Genomic DNA, 16512 nt, shown 5'->3' with positions numbered 1-16512 from the left:
TTAACTCCACAAAGGAAAGCAGGTGCACTGGAGAGAGGATCTCCTCACTGCTTTAAAAAAAAAAAAAAACAATTGAACTCACTGTGGCCTTAAATTGTAATACTAGAGCCAGCCTTGGTTTCGCTCACCTGAGAGAGAGCTGGGATCGGTCACCATGTCATTTCTCATGTTTTTCTTTTGTTCAAGAGATGCTTTATCATCCACACTGCAGGGCTAGGTCTTCAGGACTAGTCCGAAGAGCTGTTTAGATGAACAGCTGTTTAGATGAAGACTTTCCTATGTCTACGGCTAAGAGGCTTCTTTTAGTTTGTCATTCTAGTACACTTGGGAAGTGTTTGGAAACTAATGTCAAGTCAGTGAAAAATCATTTCTTGATGTCCATCAGCACAAAACCCCTAAGCTTGCTGCTTGCAGATATTGTCCACTTTCGAGTTAAACTACTTTGCTCTTCACTGAGAAAACTATTTGAGGGAATACTCTTTGACAGCTGATTCTGGCTGGTAAGGGAGCCCAGCAGGCTTAGGTACTTGCTTCCAAGGCCATCCTGAGTTCTGTCCCTGATCACACAAGAAAGAGGATGAGAGCTGCTTCCCCAGAGTTGTTCTCTGACATCTATTGCACATCAGCATGCACAGAGGCATTTCCCAACAAGGATTTCTTTTTTTATATATAAAAATTATTTATTAGATATTTTCTTCATTTACATTTCAAATGCTATCCCAAAAGTCCCCTATACGCTCTCCCTCACTCCCTGCCCTGCTCCCCCACCCACCCACTCCCACTTCTTGGCCCTGGTGTTCCCCTGTACTGGGGCATATAAAGTTTGCAAGACCAAGGGGCCTCTCTTCCCAATGATGGCTGACTAGACCATCTTCTGCTATATATGCAGCTAGAGACACGAGCTCCGGGGGTACTGGTTAGTTCATATTGTTGTTCCACCTAAAGGTTTGCAGACCCCTTCAGCTCCTTGGTTACTTTCTCTAGCTTCTCCATTTGGGGGCCCTGTGATCCATCTAATAGCTGACTGTGAGCATCCACTTCTGTATTTGCCAGGCACTGGCATAGCCTCACAAGAGCCAGCTATATCTGGGTCCTTTCAGCAAAATCTTGTTGGCATGTGCAATAGTGTCTACATTTGGTGGCTGATTATGGGATGGAGCCCTGGGTGGGGCAGTCTCTGGATGGTCAATCCTTTCATCTTAGCTTCAAACTTTGTCTCTGTAACTCCTTCCATGGGTATTTTGTTCCCTATTCTAGGGAGGAATGAAATATCCACACGATGGTCTTCCTTCTTCTTGATTTTTTTTTGCGTTTTGCAAATTGTATCTTGGGTATTCTAGGTGTTTGGGCTAATATCCACTTATCAGTGAGTGCATATGAAGTGACTTCTTTTGTGATTGGGTTACCTCACTCAGGATGATATCCTCCAGATCCAGACATTTGGCTAAAAATTTCATAACTTCATTGTTTTTAATAGCTGAGTAGTATTCCATTGTGTAAATGTACCACATTTTCTGTATCCATTCCTCAGTTGAGGGATATCTTGGTTCTTTCCAGCTTCCGGCTATTATAAATAAGGCTGCTATGAGCATAGTGGAGCATGTGTCCTTATTACCAGTTGGAACATCTTATGTCCAGGAGAGGTATTGCTGGATCTTTGAGTAGCACTATGTCCAATTTTCTGAGGAACCGCCAGACTGACTTCCAGAGTGGTTGTACAAGCTTGCAATCCCACCAGCAATAGAGGAGTGTTTCTCTTTCTCCACATCCTCGGCAGCATCTGCTGTCACCTGAATTTTTGATCCTAGCCATTCTGACTGGTGTGAGGTGGAATCTCAGGGTTGTTTTGATTTGCATTTCCCTGATGATTAAGGATATTGAACATTTTTTCAAGTGCTTCTCAGCCCTTCAGTATTCCTCCGTTGATAATTCTTTGTTTAGCTCTGTACCTCATTTTATAATGGGGTTATTTGAATTTCTGGAGTTCAGTTTCTTAAGTTTTTTGTATATATTGGATATTAGTCCCCTATCAGATTTAGGATTGGTAGGAATTCTTTCCCAATCTGTTGGTGGCCTTTTTGTCTTATTGACAGTACCTTTTGCCTTACACAAGCTTTGAAGTCCCATTTGTCTATTCTTGATCGTACAGCACAAGCCATTGCTGTTCTGTTTAGGAAATTTTCCCCTGTGCCCATATTTTCGAGGCTTTTCCCCACTTTCTCCTCTATAAATTTCAGTGTCTCTGGTTTTATGTGGAGTTCTTTGATCCACTTAGACTTGAGCTTTGTACCAGGAGATAAGAATGGATCAATTCACATTCTTCTACATGATAACGGACAGTTGTGCCAACACCATTTGTTGAAAATGCTGTCTTTTTTCCCACTGGATGGTTTTAGCTCCCTTATCAAAGATCAAGTAATCATAGGTGTGTGGGCCTAACAAGGATTTCAATAGAACTATGTGCATGCTACCTTATAAAAAAAAATAGTGACATCTCATCATTAAGTAGAACGTGAACAATGAATAGCAGAAAAGTGTATGTAATAACTCAGTATGCTTCTGTAACCACTAAATGTTAAGATTAGAAGTTTAATCTACTTGCAATAGGAAGACATTTGATAAAATCTATTAGATCAAGAACATAGTATGAGTAGTAACAAAGACAGTATTATGTACATATTCTCAGAAAGATATTTAAATCACAATCATACTATCTACATAACTGTGTACACAGACTCTAGAATACTGGCTGTGGTAAGATTTTTATTGGTGTTTTGTGTTCCTGTATTTTCTCCTTTTACCTGTAAGAAACTAATCTTGCACTAAGATAAGAACTCAGTCTGGAAACACATGTGAAAATACTTTAATGCTTTGCTTTTTATAGCAGAGAACATTAAGAAGTATCATTTCAAAGCCAGACGGAGCTGGTTTTAACGCATTGCTTCTGCTTCCTCCATGGACATTAGTATGGCATATGACACATGGCTCAGTGGGACTTGAAATACTGGGCTCTGGAAGAGTTAGACACACTTAATGGTCTCTTGGGGTCAATCAGCTGTTTTATTCTTAGGAGCATCAGCAACCTTCATTCTTTTTCAAGAACCCATCCATTTCTTTTGGAAACACTGTTTCTTAGGAGGCGCAGACTTATGGAACACAACCAAGACGCTATTCAGAGACCTGAAGAGTGATTGCAGCAAAAGGACAGTAGGTTAATGTTACATCATGAATCTAGTCCCCCAGCCCAGGCACACACAAGGATAATAAAGGAAAAGAGCATTTCCTGGGCCAGAGAGATGGTCCAGCTGCTAAAAGCAGTTGCCACCCCTGGAGGAGGCTGCTCTCATAACCTTAGTGTCATCCTTGGAAGCCACGTAAAGGTGGAAGGAACAACTGACACCACAAAGTTGTTCTCTCTCTCTCTCTCTCTCTCTCTCTCTCTCTTACAAATAGGCCACCTCCTAGACTAAGCTCATTCTCCTGTTCGTGAGTCATTAAACAGGGTTGTCTGGATTCAGTACTTTTTTTTGTTGACAACAGCGCCTGAACTAATGCTGGAACCCCTTTGTGCTTCAGACTTTCTAATTGTAAAAATGTTTATTATGGCTTTGGAGTTCTCCTCTGGCTGGGAAATTCTATGGTGTTACAGTTTAAGAATGTTCACCTACTTCTAATTCAATACCTACTATGTACAATTATCCAGTACCCACTATGTGCAATAATTCAATAATCACTATGTGCAATAATACAGTAATCACTATGTGCATTGCATTGTGTAGGTTATTTTGAGAGATACAAGGCTGAATAATATGTAACTCTCTACCTGAAAAATGTGACAGAAGATGGAGGTGACAGATAGCATGCAGACAATAAAGACAATAAAGGAGACTCCTGAGTAGTCTCCACCCAAGCCCTAGATCTGTCTTTAGCTAGTTTAAATTCTCTGGGCACGTAGCTCTTTAAAGTATGAACGGATCTTTTTAAAAATTTTACACTTAACATAACAAGCTAATAAAAATAATACTCATGTAAGTACAAATGATATCCATCCTGATAAAAATAAAATAAGACTTCAATAGATTAGACTAAGAAAGGTTAAGAATTGAAAATGTGTGATGTTAATAATTGACCCAAGTTTTATTATCCAGTGTTTACCGAAACATTGTGTAGGTGTTTTTACAAAAATGCTTTATAGAAAAATCATGTAGGTGACCCTTTTAGTACACAGACTGGAAAACACACAAGTGGGCTGAGCCTTAAAAAGAGGAGTGTCTTCAGAAAGCAGACCAATATTTACAAACTGATAACTGATGGACTCTTAAAAGTACCCTATCCCCATCCTCGCCCATGTCTCACAATAGTGTCTATTTGAACTTTGTGTGTAGGAGTAACTTTTGGTAAGAAGGGGAGTCTTCCACTGTTTAAGGCTCTGTATCTCATCCTTGGAATTAATGCTCCTACTTTTTGTTCTGACAGGAAGAACTCTGAAGAAAGAATAAGGTCAAATCCTACGAATTCTGAAGTGCTCTTCCAGGACAGAGAGACCCAGCTTTCCACCTTAGCTCATCAGGGTAACTGTTTCTCTGATCTCACTTTAGACATGTGGTCAAGGTCTCTTAACCCAGTTGTCTCCTCTGCTCAACCGCTGAGACTACTTTGCTACTTTGTGAATTCATTCTTTGAGATATAGGTTTCTGTTACCAGATATCATGTGTAAGAGATAATACAAGACTTTATCTCAAATCTTAAGCCATGAGGAATTGCTCTTATTGCCCAAAACCCACATTAGCAATTTCATGTAGTTTCCTGTGGTTGGATCTAATTTTTGAAGTCCTGGTTTATTGATATTGTCATTGTAGCAGTTAATAGAATTCTAAGAAAAGGGAATATGAAGAGTTATATTTTGACAGAAAAAGAAGTGAGAAACAAAGGGCAGAGGACACTAAAGACATGGGTAGATACCAGCTTAGGAAAGGGTAAAAACAGACAAGGTAGGCTGCTCTACAACTTGTTAGATGCCAGCTAAAATGGTGTAAAGGAAGGAAGAGATGTGACCTCTCTTGTTAGCAAGAAAGGAGCATAAGAATAACCAGGAAGCCACTGAAACCTGTAAGAACTGTCAGCTGAGTGACTTACAGACCTACTAACTGCAATGATTCCAAGAGAAGAAAAATCTCTACTGGTGCACAGTCAGGAACCTGGAGAAATGCTGTAAATACACTGCAGGAAACATGAGGTATTCAAAGTACATTTTAATCCCACCCCAAGTTCAGCAGCTTCAATGTTAATACAGCTGTGCCCTAGCCTCCAAACATATCCACCCTCTTTTCCAATTCTTGCATTCACCCTAATACTTATCATAAGTGCTTGAATTCGTATGTAATAATTGACTCCATTTCCCTCTGTCCGAACAGGAAGTTTAAAGGAATGAATGATTGAAAGTGTTCTAGCAGGAGATGACACAGTCCAAAGGCAGACCTTCTGAGCCCCTTAAACTACAGACAATTAACACAGTGAGATCAAAGACAAAACTTTCCCAGAGTCCTGTGCTAGAAGAAAGCAAAGTCTGATGTGTGTTGCTAGCCATCAGAGGAACCTGTGTCCAGGAAGAACCATGGTTCTGCTCGTTAGATGGCCGTGTGCATCTCCTGCCTTTTGTCTCTTCCTTCCTATAAATCTGTAACTGCTGCAGAGAAGGTGGAAAGAAGCTTTTGTTCCATGGTTTGGTCTCACTGTGAATAAATCTATTTGCTATTACATGCTGTGCTCCTAGATTCCTTAGTAAGTGGCGGTTATGGATCTAGTGCTTACTGTTAAAGGATGCTCACCAATAGGGTCAATAGTGTGTGGATCAGAGCTCAAAGGCAAGGTAGGGAAACTGGATCACTCTGTAGTGGTCAAAGACAAACTAAAGTGAATATATAAGCAGAACATAGTTTAGAGACCACGAAAAGACCTAGCTTTTGAATTAGGACACAAAGAAATGTGAAAAATACCATACCAAAAGTATAGAGAATATTTTCAAACCTGGAAAAAGAGATTCTCTTGACACTTGACAATTATCATACTCTAATTATCACATTATAAGCCTCTAGTTTTTAAATGTATTGTTTATTATTTGTTTAACAATGGTTATTGGTATTGGTTCCATTATTTATAATGTAAATACTACACAATGAACAAATACTTTATAATGTAAATACTATAAAAGGAAGAAATTTAAAGGTCAGAATTTTTTTTTTTTACCATAGTTTATGATTGTCGCCAGACTTCTGTGGGTTTTTTTGTTGTTTTTGTTTTGTTTGTTAGATTGCATAGAACTCATGAGTTGAGATTTAAGACTGTGCCTGAGGCAGATGTTTTCCCCTGGCATAGAGAGTGAGTAGGCAGAAAGCCTGCCCTCCAAGCAGAAGCCTGGTAGACGCCAGGAGCATCCTCCACTACTCCTGGGCACTGCCACAGTGCAATCCCATCCTGTACATGATGCTGACTGTTCGCTGATCCAGACTTTATTCATCTTCTATCCCATTCACAAAGGAGTACTGATGTGGTGAAATCAGTTCCATTAGAGCAAAGTTGAGAAATTCGGCAGTCTGACCACTGTCTGCCATGACGTAGGTCAGATTACCTTCCTTACATTGGTTTAAGGCTTGCGAGGCTATTAAAATTCATGTAACGGCCTCAAAAATGTCGTTGTTGCTGTTTATTTGTTTGTTTGGTTTTAAATATGGTATTTTCTTTGTTTTCTTATTTCTTCTTATTTTTAAAATTAATTTATTTCACCCATCCAGGTCTGGTCTCCCCCTCTCACAACCCCTCCCCCTCGCCCCCTCCCCTTCTCCTCTGAGAGATCCTCCCTCCCAGGTATCTCCCCACCCTGGCACATCAAGTCTCTACAGGGCTAAGTGTTTCTTCTCCCACTGAAGCCAGACAAGGCAACAGCATTAGGGATAGCCCTCCCCCTCCAGATGTTTGGGACCCAGATGTACACCGAGCTGCATATATGCTACATATGTGCAAGGTGGAGGGAGCCAAGGTCCAGCCTATGTATGTTCTTTGGTTGGTGGTTCAGTTTCTGAGAGCTCCCAAGGGTCCAGGTTAGTTGATTTTGTTGGTCTTCCCATGGAATTCTTATCTCTTTTGGGGTCCTCAGCTCTTCCATAAGAGTCCCTAATCTCCATCCAATGTTTGCCTATGGGTCTCTGCATCTTTCTGAGTCAACTGCTGGGTGGAGCCTCTCAAGGAACAGCTTTGATAGGTTCCTATCTGCAGGCATGATAGAGTATCATTAATAGTGTCAGGGATTGGTGCTTTCCCCTGGAATAGTATTGTTTTTTTTAAAACTATTTAGAAAGTTCTTATTTGCCAGGCAGTGGTAGTGCATGCCTTTAATCCCAGCACTTTGGAGGCAGAGGCAGGTGTATTTCTGAGTTTGAGGCCAGCCTGGTCTACAGAGTGAGTTCCAGGACAGCCAGAGCTACACAGAGCAACCCTGTCTTGAAAAAAAAAAAAAGTTCTTGTTTGTCATCAAATTGTGCTATACTGAGTATTTAGTTGGAATCCATAGTGCAGAATACTACTCCCTATTAACTCTTTTAAAGTTTATTGGTGTATATTAATTTTACAAACTAATGAATTTCTTCATTGCACTTTCATATATACATACATATAGATGTATATATAAACAAACATGCATACATGTATGATAATTTGTGCGTGCAGTCAGTATTAACACTCACTTACAAGCAAATGCTTTGAGAGCCAGGAGTCAAAGGCATTAATTGCAGGTTTAGGATACTCAGGGGCATAAACAAATCATCTAAGCTCTCCCATGCTCAATTTTCTCATTTTAAAAAATGAACACACTGCCTTAGGCTCACAGCAAAATGTGTCATGTTCTAAGCCCAAGAAAATGGCATTAGCCTCTTTGGAATGCACAAGCTAATGAGTAGGATCCCTGGAGCTGGCTGGCCAGCCAGTTAGCCAAATCAGTTAGCTCCAAGTCAACAAGAGAAGCTGTTTCAAAGGCAGGCGGTGGCTGATGTTCCTGAGAGTGGCACTGAGGTTGTCTTCCAGCCTCCCTGAGGCATTTGGACACTTCCACACATGTATGCATACAGAAAGTGAAAAGAAAAATGACCTTTCTTAGAGCCCTAAAAGATTTCCTATCTCACAGTCTACCCCTCCTGCCCTTGTATATATCTTTGCTCATTTTTGCTGGTAGAGGATAATCTTCCCACTTGCTTAAAGACAGAAATTCTTTTCACTTTCTGCCCTGGAAAAAGACCTCTAGATTCTGGGTGCTCAGCAAACATCATTTTTTCCCCAAATAGTTGATAAGTGCTTTCATAGTCAATAAAGTTTTGAAAACAGGAACCTTGGACTTCCCCAGTACCCTGAGTCAATGACAGTGTCAGAAATAGAAATGAAATTGCTGACCCATTGTCCTGTGGTCTGCTAGCTCAAGGGATCTTTCCTTTAATACCTCTGTGTGGAATTACATGTTCAGTTCTTCAATCATGTATTTTTTCCCCCCTGCTTGTAACTTTTTTGCTGATGGCTAGGGACACTAACTCTTTCCTTTGTTAGGTAGGATAATCTTGAGGGAAAAAAAAAAACTCAGAGAAACTCTATAACCCTGAGAATAGACAAAGAAAACATAAGATAGCAGACTTTTATTGGCTAATGATAAGAAAAGCTCCCCAGAGGGTTTGATACTGAGGGTGGACCACTAATCTTAGTGATACATCAAATACAAAAATTACTGTTCCAAATTCCTGGATGTATCATGTTTCCTTTTGATGGCCTATTGTCTTCTCTTCCCTAGAGACTGACTTTTCCTCACCTGCAAAGGCATTCCGTTTCTCCCATGACCTTCATGAAATTATGACATTGTTTTGTGATGGCAGAAAGGCTCTCAAAGCCAAGGGCAGCAGAGCCATCCATCAGAGCCCCACATCAGCCCAATAGTCCCATGTGTTTGGAGACAGACTCTAAGGGACAGACAAACACAGTGGGTTCAAGTTTTATTGTTATGCTTCCAGAGTAGCATGGCTCAGTCTCTGCCATCTAGACCTTTCAAAAGTGCACAGTGACCATACTGACTTTTCAGAAAGAGCCTGAATTTCAACCTCAGTGGATCAACCCATTGTTGACAGGTTAACTCGTAAGGGCTGACACACAGGTGAACAGTTTTGAGAAATTAAGGATTTACTAGCAGGCTTAATGTTGGCAATTTTGTCCAAATTAGAAATACAATAAAAATTTGCTCAACAAAGATTGCTGTTTTAGGAAAACCTCCTTCATCTTCTGGAGATGTTTCTGACATGCAGAAGGCTGTATGTTAGCTATAGTGTGGCCTTATGGGAAACCAAAACCCCAGCGCAAGGAGAATTGCCATCTCAGTGGCTAAGTCTCTGTCTGACCAGATGCAAGAGAGCTTCGGCTCTGTGCTGGGTGGTCTTGCCTATTCTCTAACACTATTCGCTTCTCCAACTAACCTTCCTTCTGACAAGGAGAAGCAGTGATCAAATCCCTTAAATTATTTACTGCAAACCTGGTGCTGGGGCCATATAAACATGACACATTGGAACAGACAATTAAAATGAAGTGTGCTTTTCTTCTGCCCAAAACTTTCCAACAATCTGTGAATAGAAAACACAGCCATATAGCTGAATATTTTGAAGTGGGAGAGGGGTGTGTGAAGTGGCAAGAGGTGGAAACTATAGACTACAGCTGTTCATCAGAGGTGGGAGCAGCAGTGTGTACTAAATGCAATCCCAAGGACACTCCTCACAGACTCCAATATCCTATGGCCCTAAGCTTTATGCCATCGGACTTCTTCCTAGGGGAAGAATACAGTGGATCAGTCAACTCATGTTCAATATAGAAGTTAATGCATATACTATAAAAATGTTGATTCACATCATTGCACTTGTCTGTGTTCCATATATCCTTTGTGGATATAGATTTATGTGTACCTCCATGTATTACATGTGCATATTCCTGTGTATATGTAATAATGCACCTGCAGGATACATCCACATAAATTCACATGTGTGGAGGACAAAGGTCAGTGTCAGATCTCCTCCTCAGTCACTCTCCACATTATTGTTTTTGAGACAGGGACTGTCACTAAGCCTGAAACTTACTGATTCAGCATGGTGGGCTAATGAGCTCCATGGATCCTTCGGTTTCTGCCTTCCCAGGCGAAGGATTTCAGGCATGCACAGCTGTACTCAGACTTACATGAATGATGGATAAATCCTGTTAAATAGGTCTTCATGCTTTCAAGCACTCTGCAGACTGGGCTACCTCTTCAGACCCACTAAACACGTTTCCTACACTATATATTCAACTATAATCAAAAAAGGCAACCTTATCATAAGTACTAATATTTAATGCTCTGAGATGTACCCAGATCTTAATTAAAGCATATAAGAACACAGTCCCTCCATTTGCCTTTTGACAAGCTATTATGTGCCAGCAACCTACTATTCCTGGGTACACTACTCTACCCAATGAGTTTCTTGGTGTCTGCCTCTGGGTTTTGCAAAAGTAGAACAATCATATATGCGCTCCTGCAATTCTAGTGGAAGTGGCCTCTATTTGCCACATTGGGTAGAAGTGTTAAAGAACAAAGGGGAATTTCCATTCATTGCCCGGGCCTTACCTAAGGGAGAACATTGGTGAACATACCTATGTATAGAGAGGGAGGTTATGTGGCAGTGCTGAGTGCAAAACTTCCAGGGTGCTCAGACTCCGGACGTCTGACTATGTGCAGGTTTCACCTCAGTCAGCATCAGAGACTCCAGCAGAGACATCTTAACCCAAAAGGAACCAAGACATTTCTCAGATGTACAGAGAACTTCTCCATTCCTGACAGTTCTCCAAGGCTTCAACTAGTAGAGAGAGCTCATCTCAGTGTAGGTTTCAGTTCTGAGTCTCAGCTCTGAGTTATCTCCACTTCATCATGCCTGAGTTTCCTGTGCAGGAGAGTTTCGGACATTGTAATGCAGTAGGCATCATGCACAGTGTTGGTACCTAGAAAGGAGGCTGGGTGTCTTATAAACACTTTAGAATGAAGCCAGCTCTACATCACAAAACAGCTCCCAATACCACCTTTTCTTCTGTGCTACTGTGACCTACAGCAGTAGAATATTCTCCTTGGCTAGATGTGGTGAGGCCCTTAACCTTGTTCATCTTTTCTTAGGTTTGACCTTGTACATAGAAATAGACATGTAATTTAGATAGATGTTTTCTGAAGTGTGTTATTTTTTAAAAACTAAAGTTACAGTATTATTTTTAATAAGGATAAAATATTACCCACAATGCATCATTTTCAAAGCTAAAGCAGTACTATTGATTTTTTTCTTTCTATCCTGTACTTTCTTGAGGCACAATCTGTAGCTATGTAAGCATATCCCCACATGTATAGAAATGGGACAAAATATATCACTGTGGTATCTTCAGGAAACAGTGTGGTGTTGCCAACCACACTACCATCTGGGGTGCAGCTGAGGTGTTACTTATCACTGAGACACCCTGAAGTCCCTGGGTGCCCTGCGATCTTCCTAGAGCTGGGCACATTGGAGAAGCTGCCAGCCTTCAAGCATCCAGATCCCATTCCTCTGCCAGAGTTGTTTTTATCATGCATGGCTACATCACTTTTTTTCCTGACACATTAAAATTACCTGAGAACCCATCATTGCCTAAAGTCGCTGAATTGTTCTTTCCAATAGACATTCTTTCTTACTGAACAGTCCCATTTTTACCTGCCTGGGAATTGCAGTCTGGCAATATAGAGGTGTAAGCCGAGTACAGGGCTAGATGAGTGCACAAGTAACAGAGTAGATTCCTGGCCATGCTTCCTATTCATTCAAAGGACAAGTTGTCGAGTGCCTATTAAGAGGAAAATGTGCCTGCAGAACACATAGAAGGAATTGGATGAAATGATTGCCCCATGATGATGGTATGAGACAACTGAGCATATGGTGCTACTGGCTCTCCTGCAGATACTGTCTCCGTCCTGGGGACTTTGGCCTCACCACTAATTCTGTATGCTGTGTCAGCACCCTCTGCTCACACTGCTGGCATGACTGTTCTACTCTTCATTTGTAGCTAAGCCTCATCCTGCTCCAAGCACCTTTTGTCCTTCTGACTCCAGGAGTTTACAGCTGCAGAGGTGAGTACCACTCAGCTTCCCTTAGTTCTCCTTCTGGGCCTTAAAGAGTTGTCTGATAATGCGTTCTTTGCTATTTTAGCTTGGTTTTCAGACCTCAGCCAAGACAACAGTACATGATGCCTGTTGTCAAAACAGACTTAATGACATCTCTAGCCATTCAAGGATGGGCATCTGCGCACTTTATCAAAGTCTGAGATTTGCCAAAGCAAATGGAAGACTGGTCTCAACAGTTGTTAACAGATTTCTTCTTCCCTCTGCAAAGCTAAGCTATGAAGTTTTATGACTACTGGAAAAATATTTGAGCTTCTGTAATCCATTCCTTGACCTCTACATAGCATCTTTTCTAGGTTTTAAATAACAACTTGGACTTAAAACATACACTAGAGATAACGCTTCAACAGCATATAAAGCCAATGTGGTGAATTTCAGGTCCATACCATACAACCTTTTGAAGCATCTTCCTATCTCAGATTCTATTACAATAGACAGCTACCATACATAAGAAGGTCACTGGCCCTCTGGCTCACAAAACTGAAGTCCAGGCCAGTTGGGGAATGAAAACCTATTGCTCACAGCCAGAAAGATGCAGCTGGTTTGTATCATACCTATAATCTAAATTATTAAAGTCCAAATGTTGAAACCAGCACATGGATTCTATAAAGCCTCTGTGCTAGAGATGAATTCCAAATTGTTTAGCAATACAATCAGAATGGCTTATGTCATTTTCTGAAATTTTTCTTTTGAAATTAAATTACTGTTTGATGCTTCCCGAAGTTGATTTGTGGGTAAGGGTCTAGACTAAGAGAAATCTGCTTTGATTTTTGAGTGATAGCAACATGAAAGAAACATAGTTTTACCTCTGGTGCCTTTTCTTTTTCTTCTTTTAAATTACTCAAATGCATCCAAACCTCAGGGCATCAGATAGTCATTTTAGGAAGAGCTCAATGAGAAAAGCAAATTGTGAAAAGCCAGCCAAGCTTTAATGAAGTGATTTGAAAACTCCAGACCACTTGTATGAACTAGAAGACTGTATTGGCTGAAATAGTGAAGCCCTTGGCAAAGTTCACTACAGCACATCAAGATGTATGCCAACCCCCCCTCCCCGACACAACTGCAAAAATAATCCATCAATTTAAGTAACAGGACAATTTGAACTTGAAAAAAATTAAACTGTACAGTTGATTGAAATGGTTGTTGGATAATTTTTTTCAATGTCTATTTAGCTTTGTCTGGGATGAAGGGGTCAGAAATTTTGTGTGGAAAAAGATTACGAGACTGTAAGTAACTCTTCAGCTGAGGAGCAGATTTTGCCTAAGAGAGAACAGAGACATGTGTATGAAATTTGATTGATGCCACTTTTTGTTCCTGTGACATAATAGATTTTCAAATAAATAAAATGATAGGAAATGATTCTGTTCTATTAACTTCCCCAGCCATTCTTTGCTTTTAAGTATTGTTTCTAAGCCTTAACACAACAGAAAAAAGTCCTTACTTCTTGTTTAGGATCACTGGGAGTCTGGTGGCCTTTGTTCTGGACGTGAATTCTCTTTAACATATCCTGTGCATGTTTAGCATGTACGTGGACTGAATGAAGACTCCTCGGGGTTGCCTGGGTTTGGCTTTGTTTTCAGGTACTAGATGGTTGAAGGGTATCCTTTTTCTTTTCTCTTATTGATGAAGCAAGTGAGATAGTATTTACAGGAGCATGGCCAAAAAAATGCTCACCATACCTATCGTGTGCAATATCGTGTGCTGCTAATATCAATTTAGCAGCAGAGTCAGTTTTAATAAACCTTTATTTATTTCAGCTAACCATGTAGAACCTACTGAACCAGTCTGTTTAGACTTTAGGGCAAAAGTATACAAAGTTAGAGTAATACTTAAATTATAACTATGCTCCCAAGTTTTATTAACTGCAATAGGCACACAGAGAATACACTCTCATTACAAATAATTTTTGATTGGTTGGGGGTTTTGTGGCATATTGTGCCCCCAAAGAACTTAAGTCAGAGCATCTAACACATCACCAAGGTAGCATCTCCATCCCCCACAAAAAAAAAAAAAAGAACCAGACTATGATCCCATTGGCAAGACTACCAGTTGGAACAAAAGCCAAGCAGTCTGTCAAGTCATCAGAGAGTAAGAGACCTCTGATTGAATGTTTCCCATGATTCCATGCTTCTTTCAGCACCATGTGTCTCATAAACTTTAGTGAGAGCCAGGTGAATGCCAGACCGTGTGTTGGATACTAAAGATGCTAGGCTAAGTAAGACATCACTCCCACTTCAGAACCCATTGCGGAGCACATGAAGAAACATGGGAAAAATACATGCAAGTCAGTCCAGAGAGACTCTGGAGCTAGGGACCTGGGACTTGGTGAACACAGAAAATATCTGCATGACCCACCTCTAAAGCTAACCCATTGGCATAAGTTAGCCACAGCAACATTCTTCACCATGGAAATCCTATTTCTTCATATCTACTGCCCACTCCTTGCTAAAACACTTCCATGTTTTTCTTCAAGTTAATGACATAGCTCTTTACTGGCCAGCTTGCAGAGCTACCCTGTGATCTCATTGACTGCTTTATTGAGATATAATTTTCATTTTCACCTGATTTAAGTACAATCTAAAATGCCTTGGTGTATTTATAGGGTCATAAGGCCATTGCCACAGCGTAATTTCAGAATGATTTCAACATCCTGAAAGATGACCTATTTCTATTATCCATTCTCCATGCGCACCCTCAGCCTAAAGCAAACCTGTGCTTCCTTCTTCCTTTCTTTCCTTTTCTTTTCTTTCCTTTTCTTTTCTCTTCTCTTCTTTTCTTTTCTTTTCTTTTCTTTTCTTTTCTTTTTTCTCTCTTAATTTAAATTTTCTAGAAATTTCATACAAATACACTTATGTGATGTGGGATCTTTCATGACTGGCTTTTTTCTTTGAGCCCAGAAAATACAGCGTTCTCTGTATCTTTCCTTTGAGGTTATTCTATGTGACAACTCATATACTTACCTGATATTTTTGTTGCAGAACAGTGTTGTGCTGTCTGACCTGATCACAGTCTGTTTACATGTTCATCAGCTGAAGCACAACTATACGGATTCTGGTTAGGCATGTTCTCAAAATAATATATTCATGCAAAGATGTTTGTGGGGAGTTGAATAGACCTTGAGAAATGCAGTCACTGTGTCAGATAGCTGACAACTCCCCAATACCTCTACAATCTTATATTCCCACAAGCAATGTATGAAAGTTACAGTTTTCTTGCATCTTTTTTAACACATGTTACTGTTTGTATATCATTGCCATGGGAACTGGAAACTCATTAAGACTTAGGTTTAGCATGTTGTTCTATGTCTATTGGATATCAGATATCTTAATGGATACATATCTATTCAAATATTTTGTCTAATTTTTAATTGGATTGATGGTCTTCACCAATGAGTTATGAGGAGTTTCCTATATTCTGAACACAAATCAGCAGACACATATGTCATGGATATTTTTCTACACCATCGAGACTGTAACCTACAGGGAGCAACGTTCTCAAGTCCTCAGTGAGGACAAGGGCATTGGTATCATTCTTCAGTCCCTGCTGGTCCAGAGCACATAGTGAACAATGCCATTTATAAAGGTCAAATTCAGGCATTCTTCTTCAAACACAGGAGCCTCAGTCTTCAGTCATCTAGCTAGGAATTACTGTTATACCAGGGAAGTAGAGCTCAGAGAAGAGAACTTGACACAAACTGCATTTTATTTTCCAGAAGGGGGGGGGGATGTGAAAAGCAAGTCCGTAGAGTAGTTTTGGGTGCCAAACATTTCCACTCTGGTTTCAGTCACCTGATTAAAAAAACAAAAACTAATGTGAAATTTATAGCTGCAATTTTAAAAAGAGCATGTTTGCAAGATTTTTAATCTCCTCAGTTTTCACTCGACAAAAAGCCTTACAGGTTTACTACTGAGATTGGATTTGGAAGGGGCTTATTCAAGTTTCTGTTGCTTTCAATGTTAGGGTTTGGGGTGTTTTTAATGTACAGTAAACTCACAGAGTGATCAGTTTGGAGTCCAGCACAATTTTAAAACCACACACTCACGACAAAACAGGGAGAGTTTTGAAATTTACAAAATCCAAATTGTGTTTAGGTTAAAACCAGAAATATTGCAAACATGTTACCATCATCAAGAGTTTGAGTCTGTATGTGTGGGCCTGCCTTCTTTCAGTAATGATTTGAGAAGGGGGAGGGGACAGAAGCTACAAAATAAGATCATACAGAGGCAAAAGAATCTGAAATTTAAGATTGCCATCCAGTTTCCAGGCCACCCTTCTGG

This window comes from Mus caroli, unplaced genomic scaffold (genome assembly GCF_978045245.1).
Source record: "Mus caroli unplaced genomic scaffold, Mus_caroli_1 scaffold_1, whole genome shotgun sequence".
Lineage (NCBI taxonomy): Eukaryota > Metazoa > Chordata > Mammalia > Rodentia > Muridae > Mus > Mus caroli.
This window is presented reverse-complemented; position numbering follows the sequence as displayed.